Source organism: Panthera onca, chromosome D4 (assembly GCF_046562875.1).
Source record: "Panthera onca isolate mPanOnc1 chromosome D4, mPanOnc1 haplotype 2, whole genome shotgun sequence".
Lineage (NCBI taxonomy): Eukaryota > Metazoa > Chordata > Mammalia > Carnivora > Felidae > Panthera > Panthera onca.
In genome coordinates, this window is record NC_138351.1 from 72,584,020 (window position 1) to 72,608,528 (window position 24,509).

The 24,509-nt window shown below is 40.6% G+C and overlaps 1 non-coding gene across 1 annotated transcript; it reads right to left on the reverse strand.

Annotated features, from left to right (window-relative positions):
• Positions 1–3,492: 3,492 nt before the first annotated feature.
• TRNAT-CGU (transfer RNA threonine (anticodon CGU)) lies at positions 3,493–3,565 on the reverse strand. Its single transcript has one exon. It is a non-coding gene; the product is annotated as a tRNA-Thr (tRNA).
• Between the last annotated feature and the right edge of the window lie 20,944 nt (positions 3,566–24,509).

Consider the following 24,509-nt stretch of genomic DNA (forward strand, 5'->3'; position numbering starts at 1 on the left):
CATGTATCCCCATCTTCTAGCCCAATTCTTGCCAGCCATGTCATGTAAATAGTGAAACAATGCAAAGATGTTTAAGGAATTTTAAAACTACCCCTTAATTTCCTCCATTACCCTCTCACTAAGCTAACTCATGTTACCAGTGCAGTATTTACCTTTCACTCCCTTCTCTGTAGCCAGGCAGACATATACATAGAGAAGACTTTTTCCCCTGTTTTGACATCACTGGGATCATTGTCAACATGGTACTCTGTATCTTTTTTCCTTTTTCTTTTTTTTCCTTCTGCATCTTTTTTTCTTTTTTTTTTCTGATTTAACATCAGGGACCTGTCTCCAAGTAAAGAGATACAGATATAACTCATTACTGAAATAGTTCTTAGATCATATTTCATACTTTGGGTGTATGATACTTTATTCCTCAATGTTGAGATTTTTTTTTTTTGAGATGGTTTCTAATCTTGCTTTGCTTTGTCACTATCAACAGTGTTGCAATAAATGCCTATCTAGGAAGAGCTTTATATTATAATGATTTTATTCTTATAGGCTAGTTTCCCAAAACTGAGATTGTTAGGTCAAAGAATATGTGTTTTTAAATTTTTTAAAAATGTTTTTATTTATTTTTGAGGGAGAGACAGAGCACAAGCAGAGGAGGGGCAGAGAGAGAGGGAGACAGAATCTGAAGCAGGCTCCAGGCTCTGAGCTGTCAGCACACAGCCAGACGCGGGGCTCAAACTCATGAACCATGAGATCATGACCTGAGGTGAAGTCAGAAGCTCAACCAACTGAGCCACCCAGGCACTCCAAAGAATATGTGTTTTTAATATATTGAGTTGAATCACATGAAACTATTGATACTCAACCACTGTGACCTAAAGAAATCACAATTTCAAAAGGTTAAGCCTAATAACCTTGTTTTCCAAAAATAAATAGCAATTTACATTCCTCTCTTAAAAAAAAAAATGTTTATTTATTTATTTTTGAGAGACCATGTGCGCAGGAGCTTGGGGGAGGGGCAGAGAGCGAGGAGAGAGAAAATCCCAAGCAGGCCCCATGCCCTCAGTGCAGAGCCCAACTCGGGGTTTGATCTCATGACTGTGAGATCATGACCTCAGCCAAAATCAAGAGTCGCCACCCAGATGCCCCAGCAATTTACATTCCTACCATCAATGTATGTGAGCTTCTGTTACCTAAAGCCGATAATCAGGACTGGTGTTATTGTTATATTCACTTTTTGCCAAACTGATCAGTGCAAATGAACTTATGCCCACAAACGGCTGAGATCTGATTTTATTCACATTTGTACCCTTGTACCTACCTGTAGTATCATTTAGAATATTTTTCTTCCAAGTTACGGAGGACTCACATTGGCTTAAAAAATATGGCTCATGCGACTGAAAAGTGCAGAAGTAGAATGGGCTTCAGGGTTGGTCTGAATCAAGACCTGGCATATTTCATCCTTACCTACAGCTTTATGTGGCATCAGCATAATCCTAAAGCTTGCTTCCCTTATGGTAACAGAATGGCTGCAGCAGCTCCACTAACCTAAAGGAAAGACAAATACCCATGTCACAAAATTCCTAGCCAGAGTCCTCTACCTCTCATTGACTGAAATGCCTCTAAACCAATCTCTGGCCAATTAAAGACTGAAAAGCTTGGACCTGGGTTACCTAAACCTATCATATGTCATCAGGGATAGGATTCCTCTTTTCCTTTTGCCAGGCTTTCAATGAACAAGGCACTGAAAGATTCAGAACTCCAAGAGAAAGACTTCTCAGTTTTCAACATAAAATGGCATTAAGTAATAATCAGACGTTAGCGGTACAGTATTGTCAGTTTTGTAGGAAACCTTGTTTGTTGGCTTCGAAGGCTTTCAACAGAAGAACTGAAAGAAATCTGGGTGTCTCTGAGAAAGTGTGTTGGATTTCTAGAACTGCCATAACAAAATACCATAGGTTGGGTGGCTCAAACAACAGAAATTTAGTTTTTCATGGTTATGGAGGCTGAAAGTCCAAGATCAAAGTGTTGGCAAGTTTGGTTTCTCCTGAGCCCATGCTTTGTGGCTTGCTGATGGCCACCTTCTTTCTGTGTCCTCACATAGTTTTTCTCTGTGTACACACATCCCTGCTGTGTCTCTCTTCTTTAAGAACACAGGTCATATTGGAGTAGAGCCCCACCTAAGAGGCTCAGTTGAATTTACTCATCTCTTTGAAGGTCCTGTCTCCAAATACAATCATGTAGATTAGAGCTCACTCATTTATGACTTCATTGAACTTTAATTACCTCTTTAAAGGTTCTATCTGAAATACGATTTATTCTCAGGTACTGGGGTTGGGCTTCAGTATATGAATTTGGGGGGAACACAGTTCAGCTCATAACAAAATGTATGTATGAAAAGTAGATGGATGCACACTGTGAGGTATAATGCAGCAATCAGAAGCACTGGGTTAGATGTACATAAAGCAACTTGGATGGATCCTAAAAACCCAATGCTGCCTAGGAAAAGAACATCATATGCCCCAACACAGTGGGGCATATAACTCAATATCATTTCTACAAATTAAAAGTATATGCCCAGAGGGGTGCCTGGTTGGCTCAGTCTATGGAACATGCAACTCTTGATCTTGGGGTTATGAATTTGAGTCCCACATTGAGTGTGGAGATTACTTAAAAACAAAATCTTAAAAAAATAAAAAATAAATACAAGCATAACCTCCAATATGCATTATGCAAGAACATTTACAAAAAAAGACAAACTATACATTAAACACACCACTCTAATTGTCTATAGTAGAAGGAGGAGAAGAGTAGAGGATGGGTCTTTTCTTAAGTACATAAATTAATGAGAGAGAGAGAATTTTGGACAGACCAGTGGTGATGATACACCGTAAATTATGATGAGTATGAAGAACTCAACCCTCTGGTCCTGAGGTCCAAAATCAAATATGAACAGTGAAGAAATTAGGATACCTCTCTTCTTAGCAGGGTGACAGAAAGCTTTTGCCACAGTCCAGCTCCACAGACACAAGACAACCTATGTCCCTCTTTTTCCTCTAAAATATTTGGCCCATATGGTGACATCCAATTGCAACATATCCTTTCTGATTTGGGATGCAGAGAGTTTATGGTTTTCTCTATTATCCAACGGAAACATTGCAAAGTAACCAAAGTGGCAAGCATGTACAATTAATGGCAAAGAGCCAGATATAAACACTTAGAAAAATATTTCATGCTTGGTATTGCCTGTCCAATATCCACTTACCCCTCATTTTTCCTGCAAACATATCCTAATTTTGTTCAGGGTAGCAGTGTGCCCAGTTAAAGAACTCTGCTTTCCAGATTCCCCTGCAGCTGGGGTTTTGACACAGTTCTAGTCAGTAAGATAGAAACAGAACTCTAATACCTAATGGGTAGGGATTTTAGGAAAGTTATTGTTTTCCTGATTAAAATGAAAAGGGACAAACTTAATAGACATGATTTTTTTTTAAGTAAGCTCTAAGCCCAATGTGGGGCTTGAACTCACAACCCTGAGATCACGAGTCACATGCTCTACCAGCTGAGCCAGCCAGGTGCCCCCAGATTGGCATCTTTTGTCCTTGGTCTTTCTTCCTGCTTGGGATGTGGAGATACTGCCCAGTGGTACAACAAACATTTTGTGACTATGGAAGAAAGCCTTTCACTACAGACAGCAGTAGAAGAAGAGAAAAGGTGTCTGGTTTCCTGAGCAGTTGCAGAAGCTCTGGACTTTCTACTTTGGACTCCTTGTTATATGAAAAAAATAAATAAATAAAAAGGTTTTCAAGCCATTGTGATTTTGGTTTCTGGAACCACTGAATGCAGCCCTACATCTGGGGAATGGAACAAGATAAGCCTGTACCACCATGCTCCTGTCGTGAGAATTTATCAAGGCTATCTTTCTTCTAGATAAAGAGAGGACAATCATGACTATTGGTCAAGAAGCCCTTTCTGCCTGTGGGGTGAGAATTTACAAAGCTTACCCAGCATGCACGGACTAGATTTGGGGGAAATATCTGCAGTGCTCACTACATTATTAAACAAGATTGTTGAAAAGATTGTGACATGGGATATAAAGTACCGGCAAGTGGCAAACCTCCAAAACATCTTCATTTCCCTCCCCTCTTCTCTATCTTGTTTTTTTTTTAAGCCATTAAAAAATACTTATTGACACCTTTTAGAATGGATAAAATAAAAGACAAGGAAAAAAAAAAACAAGAAACAACAAGTGTTGATGAGGACGTGGAGAAAAAGGAACCCTCATGCACTGTTGGTAAGAATGTAAACTGGTGCAGCCACTGTGGAAAACAGTATGGAGGTTCCTCAAAAAATTAAAAATAGCAATATTATATGATCCAATGATTCCACTATTAGGCATTAATGAAAATAAAAACACAAACTTGAAAAGACAGATGCACCCCTACGTTACTGCAGCGTTATTATAACCAAGACATAAAAGCAACCTAAGTGTCCATCAATAGATGAATGTACAAGGAAAACAGCACACATGCGCGCGCGCGCGCGCACACACACACACACACACACACACACACACACAAGAATATTACACAGCCATAAAAAGGGATGTGATTGTGTCATTTGAGACAGCAAGGATTGACCTAGAGGGTATTATGCTAAGTGAAATAAGTCAGACCGAGAAAGACAAATACCATATGATTTCACTCACAAATGGAATCTAAAAAAATTGAATAAACAAACAAAAAGCAGAATCAGAACTATAAATACAGAGAGCAAATCAATGGTTGCTAGAAGGGAGGGAGGTGAGGATTGGGCAAAATGGGTGAAGGAGAGTGGGAGATATAACCCTCCAGTTATGGAATGAATAAGTCAAGGGAATAAAAAGCACAGCATAAGGAATAGAGTCAATCATATTGTAATAGTGATGTAATGGGACAGAGGTAGCTATACCTGTAGTGAACACAGCATAATGTATAAGTGTGTCAAATCACTAAGTTGTACACATGAAACCAATGTAACACAGTATGTCAAGTATACTCAAATTAAAAAAAATTACTTCTTGAGTACCTATTGTGAACAAAGCATGTTTCAGGTAAGGTACATCAGAGTTCAAAAATGAGAAAGACACTCTCTGATATTGAATATTGGAAGAGCTGATAAAATCACAGGTATGAAAAGTCTTTGTAAAGCAAATAAGAGTTATAGAAAGAAAGTGCCAGCAACAAAGTCTGCCTTGAACACTTACTTGCTTGACATTAAATGGAAGGTATGGATAAGATGTGACCACTCTGGGCCAACCAGAATCTCTTTCTCAGTCAGTCATTGTGGCTCAGGCTTATGAATGAAGTGAGTGTTATGATGATTAAGCTCAATCAAGGCTGTTACATCATCACAGAGTTAGTTAGAATATGTCTTAAAGGATTAAGGAAGATTTTCCCTTACTTTGCTTTAGGACAAAATCTTAATTCAGTGCTCTGATGTTAGGTTTCAAAGAGCTCTGATCTAGCGAGCTGAGGGAACACTCCACTTAAAACAATATAGTCACACAAATAATAAGAGAATGCAAATAATTCAGATAATACAGATGTGTAGAGCATAAAAAGCAAAAGTCGTTATTTGTTTCGTGGAAATTACTTGATGGCTTTCTATGGCAATGCACTTGAAAAACAGACAGACCTGTCTTCCCTTTCTTTTCTACAACTTCCATTGCATTGGTCCAGTGAGATAAGGCTTGTGAAATTATTAGAAAACTGGATAGTAATATTGGTCTCATAAGTGAAAGAATCCCTTAATAAACATAAGACACTATGTTTGGAGAGATAACAATTATGCCTCTTCCCACACAGAACTATGACGTGTGGCTGGTGCAGCACCAACTAGGAGCCTTTGGTATCTAGTATTTCTTTCTTCTTTTTAAATTAAAAAAAATTTATTTTAGAGAAAGAGATAGAGAGATTGAGAGCACAAGAGGAGGAGAGGGGCAGAGAGACAGAGAAAGAATCTTAAGCAGACTCCACACTCAGTGGGGAGCCCAACGTGGGGTTCAATCACACAACCCTGGGATCTTTTTTTTTTTTTTAATATAATTTATCGTCAAGTTAGCTAACATACAGCATATACAGTGTGCTCTTGACTTCAGGAGTAGATTTCCACGATTCATCACTTACATACAATAAACACCCAGTGCTCATCCCAACAAGTGCCCTCTTCAATGCCTTTCCCCCCCAAAAAATTAGCCCCCAGCTTGTTCTCCGTATTTAAGAGTCTCTTATAGTTTGCCTCTCTGTTTGAAACTATTTCTTCCCCTTTCCTTCCCCCACGGTCTTCTGTTAAGTTTCTCAAATTCCACATATGAGTAAAACATAGGATATCTGTCTTTTCTCTGACATTTCACTTAGAAATAATACCCTCCAGTTCCATATACATTGTTGCAAATGGCAAGAGTTCATGCTTTCTCATTGCCAAGTAGTATTCCATTGTATATATAAACCACATCTTTTTTTTATTTTTTTATTTTTTTATTATATGAAATTTATTGCCAAATTAGTTTCCATACAACACCCAGTGCTCATCCCAAAAGATGCCCTCTTCAATGCCCATCACCTACCCTCCATCCTCCATCAACCCTCAGTTTGTTCTCAATTTTTAAGAGTCTCTTATGCTTTGGCTCTCTCTCCCACTCTAACCTCTTTTTTTTCTTTTTTTTTCCTTCCCCTCCCCCATGGGTTTCTGTTAAGTTTCTCAGGATCCACATAAGAGTGAAAACATAAGGTATCTGTCTTTCTCTGTATGACTTATTTCACTTAGCATAACACTCTCCAGTTCCATCCACCTTGCTACAAAGGGCCACATTTCATTCTTTCTCATTGGCACATAGTACTCCATTGTGTATATAAACCACAATTTCTTTATCCATTCATCAGTTGATGGACATTTAGGCTTTTTCCACAATTTGGCTATTCCTGAGAGTGCTGCTATAAACATTGGGGTACAAGTGCCCCTATGCATCAGTACTCCTGTATCCCTTGGGTAAATTCCTAGCAGTGCTACTGCTGGGTCATAGGGTAGGTCTATTTTAATTTTTTGAGGAACCTCCACACTATTTTCCAGAGCGGCTGCACCAATTTGCATTCCCACCAACAGTGCAAGAGGGTTCCCGTTTCTCCACATCCTCTCCAGCATCTATAATCTCCTGATTTGTTCATTTTGGCCACTCTGACTGGCGTGAGGTGATATCTGAGTGTGGTTTTGATTTGTATTTCCCTGATGAGGAGCGACGTTGAGCATCTTTTCATGTGCCTGTTGGCCATCTGGATGTCTTTTTTAGAGAAGTGTCTATTCATATTTTCTGCCCATTTACTCACTGGATTATTTGTTTTTCGGGTGTGGAGTTTGGTGAGCTCTTTATAGGTTTTGGATATTAGCCCTTTGTCTGATATGTCATTTGCAAATATCTTTTCCCATTCCATCGGTTGCCTTTTAGTTTTGTTGATTATTTCCTTTTCAGTGCAGAAGCTTTTTATCTTCATGAGGTCCCAATAGTTCATTTTTGCTTTTAATTCCCTTGCCTTTGGGGATGTGTCAAGTAAGAAATTGCTGCAGCTGAGGTCAGAGAGGTTTTTTTCCTGCTTTCTCCTCTAGGGTTTTGATGGTTTCCTGTCTCACATTCAGGTCCTTCATCCATTTGGAGTTAATTTTTGTGAATGGTGTAATAAAGTGGTCTAGTTTCATTCTTCTGCATGTTGCTGTCCAGTTCTCCCAGCACCATTTGTTAAAGAGAGTATCTTTTTTCCATTGGATATTCTTTCCTGCTTTGTCAAAGATTAGTTGGCCATAAATCTTTGGGTCCAATTCTGGAATCTATATTCTATTCCATTGGTCTTCTATTTTTAATTTTTTGTGGAACCTCCACACTGTTTTCCAGAGCGGCTGCACCAGTTTGCATTCCCACCAACAGTGCAAGAGGGTTTCCATTTCTCCACATCCTCGTCAGGAGCTGTTGTTTCCTGAGTTGTTCATTTTAGCCACTTTGACTGGAGTGAGGTGGTATCTCAGTGTGGTTTTCATTTGTATTTCCCTGATGATGAGCGATGTTGAGCATCTTTTCATATATCTGTTGGCCATCTGGATGTCTTCTTTGGAGAAGTGTCTATTCATGTGTTCTGCGCATTTCTTCACTGGATTATTTGTTTTTATTATTTATTTTATTATTTGCTAAGTTCTTTATAGATTTTGGATACTAACCCTTTATCCGATATGTCATTTGAAAATATCTTCTCCAATTCTGTCGGTCGCCTTTTAGTTTTGTTGATTGTTTCCTTTGCTGTGCAGAAGCTTCTTATCTTGATGAGATCTCAATAGTTCATTTTTGCTTTTATTTTCCTTGCCTTTGGAGATGTGTCGAGTAAGAAGTTGCTGCAGCTGAAGTCAAAGAGGTTATGGCCTGTTTTCTCCTCTAGGGTTTTGATGGTTTCCTGTCTCACATTTAGATCTTTCATCCATTTTGAGTTTATTTTCCACAACCCTGGGATCTTGACCTGAGCTGAAATCAAGAGTCAGATATTCAACTGACTGAGCCACACAGGCACCCCAGTATCTAGTATTTATAATCCTCATAACAGTCCAGAGAAGCAAATATTATCTTCCTCAGAAGCCTAAAGAACCTGAAGTTCTAAGAGTTGAAATCAGTTAGACAAGCTCACAGAGCTAGTCAGTAGGAGGGTTGAGATTTGAATCCGAATTAACATGCTCCAAAGCCCTGCACTTTTCACTGTTCCATGTTACCTACCAATATAAGTGAGATGGATTCCTCTTGTAGGCAAGAACAAACGTGGGAAAGATCACACTTACGGGATCTCTGTAAACAACTATTAGTAATGTTATTTTGTACATACAAATATACTTGTCTTGGAATGTCACTCTCTCACCTTGGTTTCCTCTCTTAGTCCCTCCTTTCACCTTCCTCTCCACTTGGCTGGTGTCTGATGTAATTCTGTGGCAGAGCTCCTTTCTGTCGCATGAAGGCTGTGGCTGGGACTGGGACAGAGAAAATACAAAATGAACCTGAAATACCTTTTGGTACCAGTAAGTAAGAAAACACATAAAATATGATGGGAACAAAAAAGGACATGGAACATGTTAAAAGGATACAGAACCATCTTAAAAGAGCTTCCCTTGGCCAATTCTAAGACAATTTGAGCATCAAAACAAGTAATGAAATTGACAGATTAGCACCCATATGATTAACAATAACGATTAATACATTAGTGGAATTAACATATTTTATTGCCCATAAAATAAGTTTCCATGAGTTTATAAATGTAGAAGCAAAGAAAGATCTTCGTTGGAGCACCTGGGTGGCTCAGTCAGTTAAGCATCTGACTCTTGATTTCTACTCAGGTCATGATCTCGAGGTTTGTGGAATTGAGACCTGGCTTGGGTTCTGTGCTGATGGCATGGAGCCTGCTTGGGATTCTTTCTCTCCCTCTCTCTCTCAAAATAAATAAATAAACTTAAAAAGAGAGAGAGAGAAAGATCTTCTTTATAGTAAGAATGTAAATGTGGTTGGGGGGCAGCTGGGTGGTTCAGTCGGTTGAGCGTTCCACTTTGGCTCAGGTCATGATCTCACTGCTTGCAGATTTGAGCCCTGCATCAGACTCTGTGCTCACAGCTCAGAGCCTGGAGCCTGCCTGCTTCAGATTCTGTCTCCCTCTCTCTCTCTGCCCCTCTCCCACTCATGGTCTGTCTGTCTCTCTCTCTCTCAAAAATAAATAACATTAAAAATTTTTTTAAATAAATGTGGTTGGAACGACAAAATTAGAATGTCACCATTCTGCAACCATTGTATTAATCATTGGTTCAGGCAAAAATCATGGAAGCTAAAACAAATAGGTGAAAGTTTGTTTCAGAAAAGAATACACCTAAAAGTTTCTCTTCACACATTATTTATTAAAGGGGGAAAAGGTAACTTTACAGTATAAAAACCTGGCAGATAAGTGGCCAAAGTTAACATTAACAGTAATGAGACAGATGTTATCTTGCTCTTTCTGATATCATCCATTGAGAAGGACCTTGCATCGGTTCTGTGGTATCCTGACAGAAATGCATACCTGGAGTTAATTATGAGGAAACAGAAAACTCAAATTGAAAGAAGACCTTCTACAAAATAATTCACTTGTGATCTTCAAAAGTGTCCAGGTCATGGAAGTCAAGGAAAGCCTGAAAGATTGACTTTCTAGATTAAAGAAGACTGAGAGACATGACACTTAGATGCAGTGCAGGAAACTGGGTTGGAATGGGGATTGCAAGACAGCTCTAACTGCATGATAGAAACAGCCGGTGAGATCTGAATATGTACTATTGGTTAGAACAGGAGCTGGCAAACTGTGTATGACTCTGGTCAAATCCAGCCTACAATTTTTATATAGCTGGCAAGCAAAAAATGGTTTTAACATTTTTAAAAATTATGGAAAAGAACCACAAAACATAAAGTTTATCATCTAAGTCATTTTCAAGTGTACAGTTCCATAGTGTCAACTATATTCACGTTCTTGTGCAACAGATCTCTAGAACTATTTTTGGAAAACTAAAACTCCATACCCTCCAAATGACCACACCCCATTGCCATCTCCCCCTAGCCCTTGGTACCCACAAGTCTATTTTTTATGTCTACAAATTTGACCTCTTCAGATGTCTTCTATGAGTGAAGTCATATAGCTTTTGTCTTTTTGTGATGTGCTTATTTCACGTAGCATAATTTTCTTTTTAAAAACTTAAAAACATTTTTTTAATGTTTTGTTTTATTTATTTTTGAGATAGAGACAGAGCATGAGTGGAGGAGGGGCAGAGAGAGGGAGACAGACTCAGAAGCAGGCTCCAGGCTGTCAGCACACAGCCCGATGCGGGGCCCAAACCCACAAACCGCGAGATCATGACCCGAGCTTAGCCGACTGAGCCACCCAGGTGCCCCATCTTTTAAAAAACTTTTTTTTTTTTTAAATTTTTTTCAACGTTTTTTATTTATTTTTGGGACAGAGAGAGACAGAGCATGAACGGGGGAGGGGCAGAGAGAGAGGGAGACACAGAATCGGAAACAGGCTCCAGGCTCCGAGCCATCAGCCCAGAGCCCGACGCGGGGCTCGAACTCACGGACCGCCAGATCGTGACCTGGCTGAAGTCGGACGCTTAACCGACTGCGCCACCCAGGCGCCCCTTAAAAAACGTTTTAAAGTTCTTATGTATTTATTTTGATAAAGAGAGTGAGCATGGGAGGGGCAGAGAGAGAGAGGGACAGAGAGAGAGAGAGAGAGAGAGAGAGAGAGAGAGAGAGAGAGAATCCCAAGCAGTCTCCACATTCAGCACGGAGCTGGGTTTCCTAAGCTCAGAGTTCCTCTGCTGTGATATCAAGCCACTGCACGTGCAGTATTCACCTGGGCTCCCCTATATTGCCCCTGTGGGCTAGGGTGGGGTGCAGGTGGGGAGCCAATGTAAACATGAACTTCATGCTGCTTGCTGGGCTATAAATAATAAAGTCCTTTTTCTCTGACCAAGGAGTCTGTGTCTTCTGCCACCATCTGTGAAACTGTGGCAGGCTAACTTGCTAGCTTGCAAAGGAAGGTAAAAATCTCAACCCCTTCACGGTTCCTGACAATTACAAAGTACAAAAGCATGCAGTCATATATAAGGAAGCACAATTTGGCCAACAAAAATGATTGGCCAACAAAAATAAAAAGTAATTTCATTTTTCACTCCTATCTCTAAATGAATATTTAAAGGATTCAATTTATAATTATCTTACTGTACAACCATGGCACCATCCAGCTTCTTCCACATACAGTTATGGTCCCCATCTTATCTCCTAATTTGAAGGATATTCCAAATGACCCATGGAATCTAAATCTATCTGGCCATTATCCAAAATCACTGATCGGTGGCCAAGGGGTAGAGTAAAGAGTGTTTTAAGAGAACTGGCATTTCTGAACTCCCTCCAATATCTTGACTGACCCCTTCCTCATTGATTCTGGTGTGTGATGCACAATTCCTAGCATCTTCTTCCCAAACACCCAACTTCAGAGCAACTATATAGTTTTGTCCCTGTTACTTCTCAGTCCACTCACTACCACTGACATCCTGATGGCTGACCCAGGCCTAAAAGAAATACAAGTCACCAAGAAGGACATCTAGGAAACCCTGAGTGTGTGAGTGTGTGTGTGTGTGTGTGTGTGTGTGTGTGTGTGTGTGTCAAACACTATTAGAATAATGATTAGTGGTACTAGCTCCAGACAGAAAACCTAAGTGGTGGACACTGCCTGGTTCTTCCATCATGATTTACATATCTTCAAGCCTGAAGGAGGAGCACAGTTACTTGAGTTCTCTCACCGTGATGGAAGTTGGGGTCACCTGGGTGGCTCAGTCAGTTAAGTGTCTGACTCTTGATTGTGGCTCAGGTCATGATCTCACAGTTGGTAAATTCAGCCCCATGGCAGGCTCTGTGCTGACAGTGCGAAGCCTGCTTGGGATTCTCTCCCTTCCTCCCTCTCTGCCCCTCCCCTGCTTGCACTCTCTTTCTGTCTCTCAAAATGAATAAACATTTTCTTTAAATGATGAAAGTTGTCAGACCAAAGCCCTTTGGATCCCAGTGTATTTACTCTGTCTTTTACCATTCTTTGTCACGCCAAGTTTAACGAGGGCATAGAATAGATAACAAGAGAATGTTGTTCCGGAGAGGCTGGACTCCTGGTAAGTCCCAGTACACAGAGGGTTGCCCCTCCAAATGTGATCCCTTGACCAGCAGCATCAGCACCAGCTGTGAGCTTGTTAGAAATGCAGAATTTCAGGTCCCACTTCAGACTTACTGATTCAGAAACTACAGTTTCAACAAGATTCTTGGATGATTCAGATGCATATTTTACAGACTGAGAAGTATTGCGTTAAAGCTTTCTATGTGGGAAACCCACAGAAATACAAGTTCTGCTTTGTTAATGATGACCTGGGTGTGAGACAGAGTGTGTGTAATCTAAATGGCCTTGTAGCCCCTAATACTCTTCACACATCATTGTGAGTTTTGCTCCATCATCCCAGGAAATGTACATAGAGGGTGTACAAAGCCAATCCTGTCTGGCATTCTGAAGCCATGTAATCTGTTCTGGGGTCTCTGATTGCTATCTCCTTATCTTGTACTGGGTGTCATCTCCCTGATGCTTAGCTGTCTGCTCCACCCAATTCCACCTTTCATCCTCACCTCCACATGGCCATGGGACAATCTCATCCTGCCTGCATCCCACAAGCCCCATGTTAGCCCTCCCAAATTCTGCTTGTGTGGGAGTGGGGTTTAGTGACACACATCCACCTCCCTGCTAGAGTTCTACACGCCCAGCTAGAAGCCTTTGGCCAGGAAAAAGTGGATCAGTAAGAAAGTGGTCTATAGGAGCACCTGGCAGCTCAGTCAGTTGAGTATCTGACTCTTGATTTCGGCTCAGGTCATGATTCCAGGATCGTGGGATTGAGTCCCACATTAGGCTAGAGCGTGGAGCCTACTTGGGACTCAATCTCTCTCTCTCTCTCTCTCTCTCTCTCTCTCTCTCTCTCTCTCTCTCCTTCCCTCCCTCTACCCCTCTCTCCTGCTTGTGTTTGCTCTCTAAAATTAAAAACAAACAGTCTATGGTCTTTGATCTTTCTGGAAGGCTTGGGAGAAGAAACATCTCTTGGCTGGGTCCCATAGCAGAGGCTAAGGGCTCTGGCTAGACACTTCTGGGCATGTTTGTTTTGGCTGAGGCTGAAATGCAATGCTGGTGTTTGCTACTGCCTTCACTACACTTGTCAGGCTTCGTGAAAAGCCTCTTGACAGGAAAGGAACAAGGAATGAGGCGTTGGCAGAGTCGGCAGGGCATAAAACCCAATTTTAATAACCTATGGGTTCTTTTATTTATGTGCTTTTCTTTCCCTGGTTTTGACATTCTGACTTTTAATTACCATTATCATAGTGGGTATGAATTTTAGTCCAGCTTAGTTCAGGTAAGATTCCAAGGTTCTTCACTGTAATTACTGCCTAGCAAATGCCTTCAGCTTCCTTGCTTTTCTCTTCCTTTATCAGTCACCTTGGCATAATACTAACCCTGAGTAAAAATTATTGCCTTTTTCACATCTGCTCATGAGCAGCTAAACATTACTGGAGAAAACCACACAACCACTGGTTTTGCTCAACCCCACCCAACAATTCCAGTCATTCTCCAGTAAATTTTCTTTCTCACACAGTGTGATAACAATTTTATATTTTCACTTCTGTTCTCAAGTCTTATCCTTTAAGAGATAATCTTACCTTAGGTTTCATTAAGAAAATAGAAACCATTAGATCAGAGACCTTGACTTTTCATGGTCAAAGTTACAAATTTCTCTGCATGTGTACACATCTTCCCTTTTCTTCCTCTGATGATGAGGGAAGCCATCTCCTCCTACTGAAGGTTCATGAACTTGGATTGCATCCCTTCTAACTTCTTAGGCTACTTAGGTTATTTCTTTTCTCTTGCATAATCAACCTCTTTTGTATCAACTAGAGTACTTTCGACAACAAATAAAAAGGCAAAAACCCCTTGTAGACTAAAGGCTCTCAAATTTATATCCCCTGCTTCCACTCAGGAGCCATCCATATCTGAGTGGGTATTATGCTAATTAGTAAATTCTTATGTCCTTAAACTTCCCATGTAAAACCTTACCATGGAGAATATTTCTGAAGTGACTGTTTACCTAAGTTTACACATTATTTCGACAAAAAGTAAATAGATATATGTTTGTACATCGGAAATGTTTTTCCTCCCTTTAAAAACAGAGCCAATGCCAGTGTTTAAATTATATTTTTGGTGCAAAATCCTTGTAACCACCATCCTGTTATGAAGCATGCCAGGGAGTGGGTGCTGGAACTGTGTTTAGCTTTCCCCTTTTGTCTATGCAACCAATCAGGTTTCGTTTCCCTTATTAGATGGTTGGTTTTAAAAAGTGCTTCATTCAAGAATTCTGAGGGAAGGCTAAGAAAAACAGAAACCATTGTAAATTATGGAGTTTATCCATCAGACATTTATAACTGACTGTGCAGGAATGGGTAGCATCCTCTAGTGGACAATTTGGAACTGGCATAAGTCTCTGTTGGGTGCTTTGGAACCAGTTAGAGGTACAGGGCCAGGTTGAGTTCTCTCCAGAATTTCTTCTCAATGAGATTTTATCTGTGGTTTCCTGGTGGTCAGCAAATACACAACTGGCTTCTGTCTTCCTGATGACCTAGCAGGTCCAGGATATAAGCCCAGTAAGAGTGGGGTGTGTGTGTTGTGTAATTTGTGTCCTTGCCTCCAATAAGAATAACAGAGGAGGGGAGAATTGTAAAATGAGTTTCTCCACATTAGTGACTGAGTGGGCTAAATAGCTAAAAGGCAAATGGATGTTTAAAAAGCAAGAATTAATAGAGTCAGATACTACCACTCTCCCATTCTTCAAGTGGGTGGCTGGTAGAAGAGATAAGGAAGAAACAGATATTAATTTTTAAAAAGATAGGCATATGTAAAGAAAACAAGAGAGAGGGTATATTCATATGAGTCTGACAAAATTTAAAAATGGGTTTGGCAATGAAATTGGTGGTGTTCTGACTCCATAAATCACCTCACTCACATGACCAGACCTCTGGGCTAACAGATATGACCAAAATGAAGTTCAAAAGCAATGCTGGTTTTGAGTTAGCCTTTTTTTTTTTTTTTTTGCCTTCCTAGTTTTAGAACATTCTTAAAAATCTTTTAAAAAGATCTTATAGTACCAATTCCTTGCCTTAGAAGTATAGAGAACTTTAAAACACTATAATATCCCAAGTTGTATATAGATTGGTTGTTTTTCAACCATTTATTGATTTGGGGGTATGTAGGTGTAACTTTTGTTCACTTAATTCAAGTCAACTTTTGGGCCAAGCAATTCAATGTAAGTGTGAAAAAAAGTATGCTCAATTTGAATGGGAAGACCTTTTAAAAGTCTTATACCAGAAATTATAACAAGGTTTTCTCTCACTTCAGGTGACTTTTGGCCAGATTGGCCAGTAGTCATCTAGCATAGTGGTACAAATGTCATCTATCTGGGAGTGTGAATTACAACACCCCACTGCTCTAGTTGGACAGTGTAGATCCACTAGGCTAAAATCCATGGTTAGAGCAGTTTCTTATCTTTACTGTTTCACCATTGGAGACACAAAAAAAGCCAATCGACTCTAAATTATTTTCCCCAGATTATTCACCTGGTAGATGAAACAATTTGTGCATTAGTTGAAATGTATTTATTGAATGCTAATTACATAAAGACACTAAAAGAATACAAAGAATTAGAAGGCATGGCCTTAGTGGCTTCTTTTGAAAGTTAATTTTTATTTTGAGGAGGGGAGGGGCAGAGAGAGAGGGAGAGAGAAAGAATCCCAGGCAGGCTCTGCACTGACTGATCTCATGAACCATGAGATCATGACCTGAGCCAAAGTCAGACGCTTAAGTGACTGAGTCACCCAGGTGTCCCCTTAGTGTTTTTTAATAGAATTTTTTTAATTCTTAAAATTTTTTTTTAATGTTGATTTTTGAGAGAGAGAGAAAGACAGTGAGCTTGTGAGGGGCAGAGAGGGTGGCACAGAATCTGAAGCAGGGTTCAGGCTTTGAGCTGTCAGCACAGAGTCAGATGTGGGGCTAGAACTCATGAACCAGGAGATCATGACCTGAGCCAAAGTTGGATGCTTAACCAACTGAGTCACCCAGGCACCCCTTTAATAGACTTAAAAAAAATTTTTTTTTAACATTTATTTATTATTGAGAGACAGAGAGACACAGAGCATGTGCAGGGGAGGGGCCGAGAGATGGAGAGACACAGAATCTGAAGCAGGCTCCAGGCTCTGAGCTGTCAGCACAGAGCCCGACACGGGGCTCAAACTCACAAACGGTGAGATCATGACCCGAGCTGAAGTCGGACGCTTAACCGACAGAGCCACCCAGGCGCCCCAATAGACGTTTTCAAAGAGCAATTTTAGGTTCACAGCAAGACTGAGAAGAAGGTACAGAGATTTCCCATATGGCCCCACATATGCATAGCCTCCCTTATTATTAACGTCTTCTACCAGAGTGGTACATTGGTTTCAATTAAGTAGCCTACATTGACACATCATAATCGCCCCAAATGCATAGTTTATACTAGTGTTCATTCTTGGTGTTGTACATTCTATTTGTTTGGACAAATGTATAATGACATGTACTTGTCATTACAGTGTCATACAGAACATTTTCACTGCCCTAAAAATTTTCTGTGTTCTGCCTTTTCATCCCTCCCTCTTGCCTGGCAACCACTGATCTTTTTACTGTCTCCATATATAGTTTTGCCTTTTCCAGAATGTCATATAGCTGGAATCATACAATATGTAGCCTTTTAAGATTGGCTTTTTTCACTTAGTGATAGGCATCTAAGCTTCCTCTATGACTTTTCATGGCTTGACAGCTCATTTCTTTGTAATACTAAATAATGTTCCATTGTCTGGAGGTACTTCAGTTTGTCCATTTCACCTGTGGAAGGACAGCTTGGTACTTCCAGGTTTGGGCAAGTATGAATAAGGCTTCTATAAACATCTATGTGCAGGTTTTTGTGTGAACATAAATTTCCACTTCCTTTGGGTAAATACCAAGGAGTGCAATTGCTGGATTATATGGTAAGAGTATACTTAGTGCAGTGTTTTTTTTTTTTTAATGTTTATTTATTTTTGAAAGAGAGAGAGAGAGAGAGAGAGAGAGAGAGAGAGAGAGAGAAAGACAGAGCGCAAGTGGGGGAAGGGCAGAGAGAGAGGGAGACACAGAATCTGAAGCAGGTTCCAGGCTCTGAGCTGTCAGCACAGAGCCCAAAGTGGGGCTTGAATCCATGAGCAGTGAGATCATGACCTGAGCCCAAGTTGGACACTTAGCTGACTGAGCCACCCAGGCGCCTGGTTTGTTGTTTTTTTTTTTTTTTAAAGTAATCTCTGTGCCCAATGTGGGGTTCAAACTCATGAGCGTGAGGTCCAGGGTGGCATGCCCTACCAACTGAGCCAGCCAGTGTCCCAGAGTATGTTTAGCTTTATAAGAAAACATCAAACTGTCTTCCAAAGCATCTGTACCATTTTACATTTCCACCAGCATTCAATGAGAGCTCCTGTTGCTCCACATCCTTGCTAGCGTTTGGTGTTGGCAGTGTTTCAGATTCTGGCCATTCTAATTGGTATGTAGTGATATCTCATTGTTGTTTTGTTTTGTATTTCCTTGATGACATATGATGCAGAGCATCTTTTCATATACTAATTTTACATTGATATACTCTCTTTGGTGAGATGTCAAGATCTTTGGCCCACCTTTTAATCAGGTTATCTGTTCTCTCATTGTTGAGTGTTTTATTTTTTTAAGATTTTTATTTTTAATCAATCTCTACACCCAATGTGGGGCTCAAATTCACAACCCCGAGATCAAGAGTTGCATGCTCCTCTGACTGAGCCAGCCAGGCACCCCTCTCTTTGTTTAGTTTTAAGAGTTCTTTGTATATTTTGGATAATAGTCCTTCATCAGATGTGTCTTTTGCAAATATTTTCTCTCAGTTTGTGACTCATCCATTCTCTTGAGCTTGCCTTTCACAGAGCATAAGTTTTTAATTTTAATGAAGTGTAGCTTCTCAATTATCTCTTTCATGGATCGAATCTTTGGTGTTGTATTTTTTAAGTCACCACCATAGTCCAGTTGACTGAGCTTTTTAAACCATAATTTCATTTTTAAATATATGTGAATTAAGGCATTTCTTCCTCCGCTTTGAAGGGAGTGATTTAAATTTTGAGACTTTCTGCTATGTGTGTAAATTAATTATGCTTGTACTTATAAAATTTCAAATGTTACTTTTATTTTTTTTTAAGTTAATTTATTTATTTTGAGAGACAGAGTGAGAGCGAGAGCACAAGTGGGGCACAAGGGGCAGAGAGAGGGAAAGAGAATTCCAAGTAGGCTCCATGCTGTAAGTGCAGAGCCCAATGTGGGGCTCAAACCCATGAACTGTGAGATCATTACCTGAGCTGAGATCAAGAGTTGGAGGCTTAACCAACTGAGCCACCAAGGCGTCCCTCAAATGTTACTTTTAATAGAGACTTACCTTTTGGAACAAGTTTGTGTGCTTATTCCAAATGTAACAAGTTAACATCAAGTGAAATAAAGTTTATGGAAGTCTCAAGACCATGCTGATGCTCTAAAACCAATTGTGTTCCATATGACTTTCCACTATGGTTTATCAAAGCCTAGAAATAATGTAGAGTTCAATCTCAATTACCAGAATCCTAAATACAGTTGTCATCAAGTTGCTAATCACAAACTTGGTTAGCCTATGAACCTACTAACTCATTGAAGTCATTTGGCAAAGGGTTATCTGTGAAGAAATCACTATTTACCATGCTTATTATTTCTCCTTTCATCTACCTTAGGAAGAAATTCAAGGTACAGATAATTGGTCTGTAGAAACTGCATCTCAAAATTCCATCTGTGATCATCTAATATTGAACTTTGGACTATAATAAGTGGAACCAAAGGCCAGAGTGTAAGTAATAAGGATATTTTGGCTTAAGATGTTATTACTCAGATAGGTTATAGTGGTCAACCAAACCTACCCAGATGATTTTTCTGATTTATTGAACATGTTTTTACCTAAGCAGTTGAGTCACAGGTAATAACAGCCTCAAACCCCAAAAATTTGATGACTTTTCAGTTTCCTTCATATTTACTAAACACCAATCTTGGCGTTTTATATATTTCTAGGAACTTTTGCATCTCATCCAAATTTTCCAATTTACTACCCATATAGGAGTTTTCCTGATATTTTATTCCAGATTCTGATTCATGGAGTTTCCTATGGTGAGAGAGAAGAAGTGAGACATAGGTGGGTCAACACTTTTAGAGCACCTTGTTCACCTCTCTGAGTAGGGTAATTCTTACCAGGATGTAGCCCCCTGACCCTGGTCTGGCCTGGCTTTTTGTGACCCTCCTTGGCTGCCCTCTGGTTTGCCTTCCCTTCCCTCGGAGTTCTAACCCTGGATTAGGGATACTCCTTCATGGTGCCAGCCATAGTGACTAAAAGGGGGCTAAAGAGAGCTCTAAGGGTTACAGAGCAAAAGAAGTAGTAAATGCATCGCATGCTTTAACAGATACAGCATTTCTTTTGGGGGTGATGAAAAGTTCTGGAACTAGATCATGGAAATGGCTGTCGGCCACTGTTAAGGTACTTAATGCCATTGAATTGTACATTTTATTTATTTATTTATTTTAAAATGTTTATTTATTTTTGAAATAAAGAGAGAGCAGGTAAGCAAGCAGGGGAGGCACAGAGAGAGAGAGAGAGAGATGGAGACAGAGGATCCAAAGCAGGCTCTGTGCTGTCAGTGCAGAGCCTGACGCCGGGCTTGAACCCACGAATGTGAGATCATGACATGAGCCAAAGTCGGATGCTTAACCAACTGAGCCACCCAGGTGCCCTATTTTAATTTTATTTTTTAATTTAATTAATTCATTTTAAGTAATCTCTACATTCAACGTGGTGTTCAAACTCATGGCCCTGAGATCAAGAGTCGCACGCTCTTCTGACTGAGCCAGCCAGGTGCCCCTGAACTGTACATTTTAAAAATGGTCCAGATGGTAAATTTTATGTGTATTTTACCTCAATAAAAAGAATTAATCTCAGATGTGGGGCAAGACACTCCTCTGAGTTTCTGAGTTCCTTGTTTCCTTTTCCCCTTAGCCTCAGGGGTAGCTGTTACCCTTTGCATTTACTCTTTCTTTCTTTCTTTCTTTCTTTCTTTCTTTCTTTCTGTTTATTTTTGAGAGACAGAGACAGAGTGTGAGTGGGGGAGGAGCAGAAACAGAGGGAGACAGAATCTGAAGCAGACTCCAGGCCTACTGAACTGTCAGCACAGAGCCTGATGTGGGGCTTGAACTCATGAAACATGAGATCATGACCTGAGCTGAAGTCGGTTGCTTAACCGGCTGAGCCACCCAGGCACCCCGTATTTACTATTTCTTTTTAATAAAATTTACCATCTTAGCCATTTTGTGCAGCCATCACCATGATCTAGTTCCAGAACTTTTCATCATCCATTAAGCATGCATTTATTATATATTACTGTAATTCCTTTGGCTCTGAGGAGAGAGTGTGGTTATCACTGAAGCAGGCTGCCTGCTGCTGTGGCGAAGAAACTGCTGAAAGCTAACAGCTGCCGCCCGTGTGGTGACTAAGACCCTGACTGGAGATTTATCCATTTCCTAGGACTGCTGTAACAAATCACCATGAGCTGGCTGGCTTAAAACTACAGACCCTTACTCTCTCACAGTTCTTGAGGTTATAATTCTGAAATCAAGCTGTTGGCAGAGTTGGTTCCTCCTGGGGCCTCTGAGAGCAAACCTTTCCATGCCTCTCTCCTAGTTTCTGGCAGCTGCTGACAATCCTTGGCATTCCCTGGGTTGGGGTAGCGTAACTCCAATCTCTGCCTCTGTCTTCACATGGTCATTTTCCCTGTGTGTCTGGCTGCTTTCTTATTAAGGGGACAAGAGTTGTTGGATTAGAACCCACTTGTATCCAGCATGACTTCATTTTCTTTTTTTCATTTTTTAAAAAAAGTTTATTTAAAGAGAGACAGGGAAAGCACGTGAGGTGGAGGGACAGAGAGAGAAAGAGAGAGAGAGAGAATCCCAAGCAGGCTCTGTGTTATCAGCACAGAGTCAGCCTCTGGACTCCATCCCATGGCCATGAGATCATGACCTGAGCCAAAGTCAAGTCAGATGCTTAACTGACTTAACTGCCACCCAGTGCCTCCAACATGACTCTATTTTAACTAATTACATCTGCAAAGCCTCTGTTTCCAACAAAAAGTTCACATTCACAGGTACAAGAGGTTAGGACTTGAACATGTCTTTTGGGGGGAGACATGAATCAACCCATAGTAGGAGCCATCACCAACATGGTGGCAAAGAAAGTGGTGCTGAACAGGGAATTTTGCATATTGGTCTGTTTGAGAAAAAAAATGCAATGCTCTTTTCCTTTTCCAGCCTTGCAGTGTGCCCCAGCACCCTCTGTAGGTAGAGTTTAACAGTCAGGTGGCCATGGGGGAAATGCAGTCTGCAGAGTCCTGTTCCCCAGGGCAAGGAATTGTGAGATTGCAACTCAGAGGCACTAAATTAATATCCACCACAGTTCTGTCTGCTCTGAAGTGAGCTTTTCCTCTGCTAGTTTGATCTTGAGTACAAAGCTCCAAATCAGCTGTGGGACTATGACACGACAAGGGGAGAGTTCAAATAGAAGAAAACTATCTCTAAATCCTGCAGGATATAGGGGGTTGGAGGGGACTGCAGCAGGGGAGGGATGATATTTTACACAGACAGACCAGTGTGAGCAAAAGCAGAGTGTATGAGGCCCTAGATTGTCACAGAATCTTGAGAGCCTGCTAAAGTATTTGAACTCTAATCTGAGGGCAAAGTCGAGTGAGAGTAACACTATCACATTTGTAATGTAGAAAATTTCCTTTAACTCAAGGTAGAACAGCAAGTTCTTCCAGTTGGGAAGGAGAGCCTGAACAGGTAGCAATGAGCTTCTATAAGAAGAGCTTGCGTGGAGGAAGTGGACTGGGAAATCTGCATATCTGAGAGCCTCATGGGATGTGAGGTTCAATGAGAATCATCAAATGTTTCAAATATGGACGTGCCATGCTCTGATGTGGACATGGATGGAATTTCAAACACAGTATGTCCCAAATGGATGCATCATCTTACACCATAAACCCACTTTCCTTCTGTGTTCCTTATTTTAGAGATGGCACCTGGCTGTCCAATCCAGAAATGTGGGCATTATCATGACTTATTCCTCTCCTTACCTTCTCCAGAACCAATGATCCTAAACTGCCCATTTTGTTTCACGAAAGTGCCTCAACTTTTCACTATGCTTTCTCTATTCTCAGTGTACTACCTTGAAATGGGCCTGTAGCATCTCTTACTTAGACTCTTAAAACTGTCTCATAATGGTCGTCCTGACATCTCCCAACTTATTTTCTCAGCAGAGTAATTTTTCTGAAGTGCAAATTTGAAGGTGTCATTTTACTACTTAAAATTCCACTCTGGCTCTCCATTGCTCTTAGGATAAAAAGTAACTTCTTCGACATGGAATAAAATGTCCCCTCACAATCTGGCTGCTTCTGGTTTCATCCCTTTCACTCCTCATTCCCATCCCAGTCCTATGGACTATATTTTATTTCTTGAAAAGCTTCATGTTCTCTTCTTGCCTGCCTCTTTCCCCTTCTTGGTACTTCCTTCACAACTCCCTTATCCCAAAACTCCCTAACTCCCATTCCTCAAGTCATCCTCTATTTGTCCTTCAAAGTCAGTTTAGATGTCCTGGAATTGACCCTAACAATTGACCCTGGCTCTAATAATTTCAGCTTAGGTGACTCTCCTATGTGTTTCATTAATTCTCTCTCTCTCTTCTATGTATGTATGCTATATATCATACATATATGTGTATCTTTGTTTCATTTTCTTAAAGGAAATTATTATATCTTAAAGTTTACTTATTTTCTTGTTTATTGTCTGTCATCCTCCACCAGAATATATGTTCCCTGAGATCAAGAACTTTTGTCTACCTTACTCACCACTATGTCCCCAGAGCCTCCAACAGTGCCTAGCTCCTATTAGAGACTCAATATATATGTACTAAGCGAATGATAGAAACACATTTTTTGAGGCAAAGTTCTTCATATTGTTGTATAGTCCCATGAAATATTTGGGATACAATTACACTAAGAAATTATTTGTTGTGTCAGAGATTCAAATTTAAGTGAGCCGCCTGTATTGTTTTTCTACACCCAGAACACATTTGGCAATATCTGGAGACATTTTTGACTGTCACGCTCAGATAGGTGGTACTACTAGCGTGTAGAGGTCAGGGCTGCTAACCATTTTACAATGCATAGGCCAGCCCTTTACTTGGCAAATACTTATCTTGTCCAAAATGTTACCAGTGTGGAGGCTGAGAAACACTTTAAGGGTCCCCAGCAGGCAGAGAGTGACTAGAATCTCTAAGTTCATCTTCCTTTGGGAAAGACAGCACGGGACTAGTGAAAGGAAGGCGTCTGGGGCTCGGGACTCGCTTTAAAACCCTGTGCACACATCTTCACGGCGATAACCAGACGGTAAGAGAGCCAGACTACCAACTGACGCAGCTGAAGTAAGGCTGTAGAAAAGATCGCGTGTGAAGGGTACCGTGGACGTTACGTAAAGCGCTCTGCACACACTGGTTACGTGCGACACTGAGACATCCTTTAAGTCTAACAACAAATCCTCCAGCAGCTGAGGCTAGGAAAGCGGACAGCTGCATACCGGAAGCGGCCCGGCGGATGAGGCGTCCGTCTCCCGTAGCAACGGTCGCGAAACGAGTGCTTGTCGCAGCAGTGCCCAGTGCGCCTGCGCGGAGGCGGCGCCTGCTGA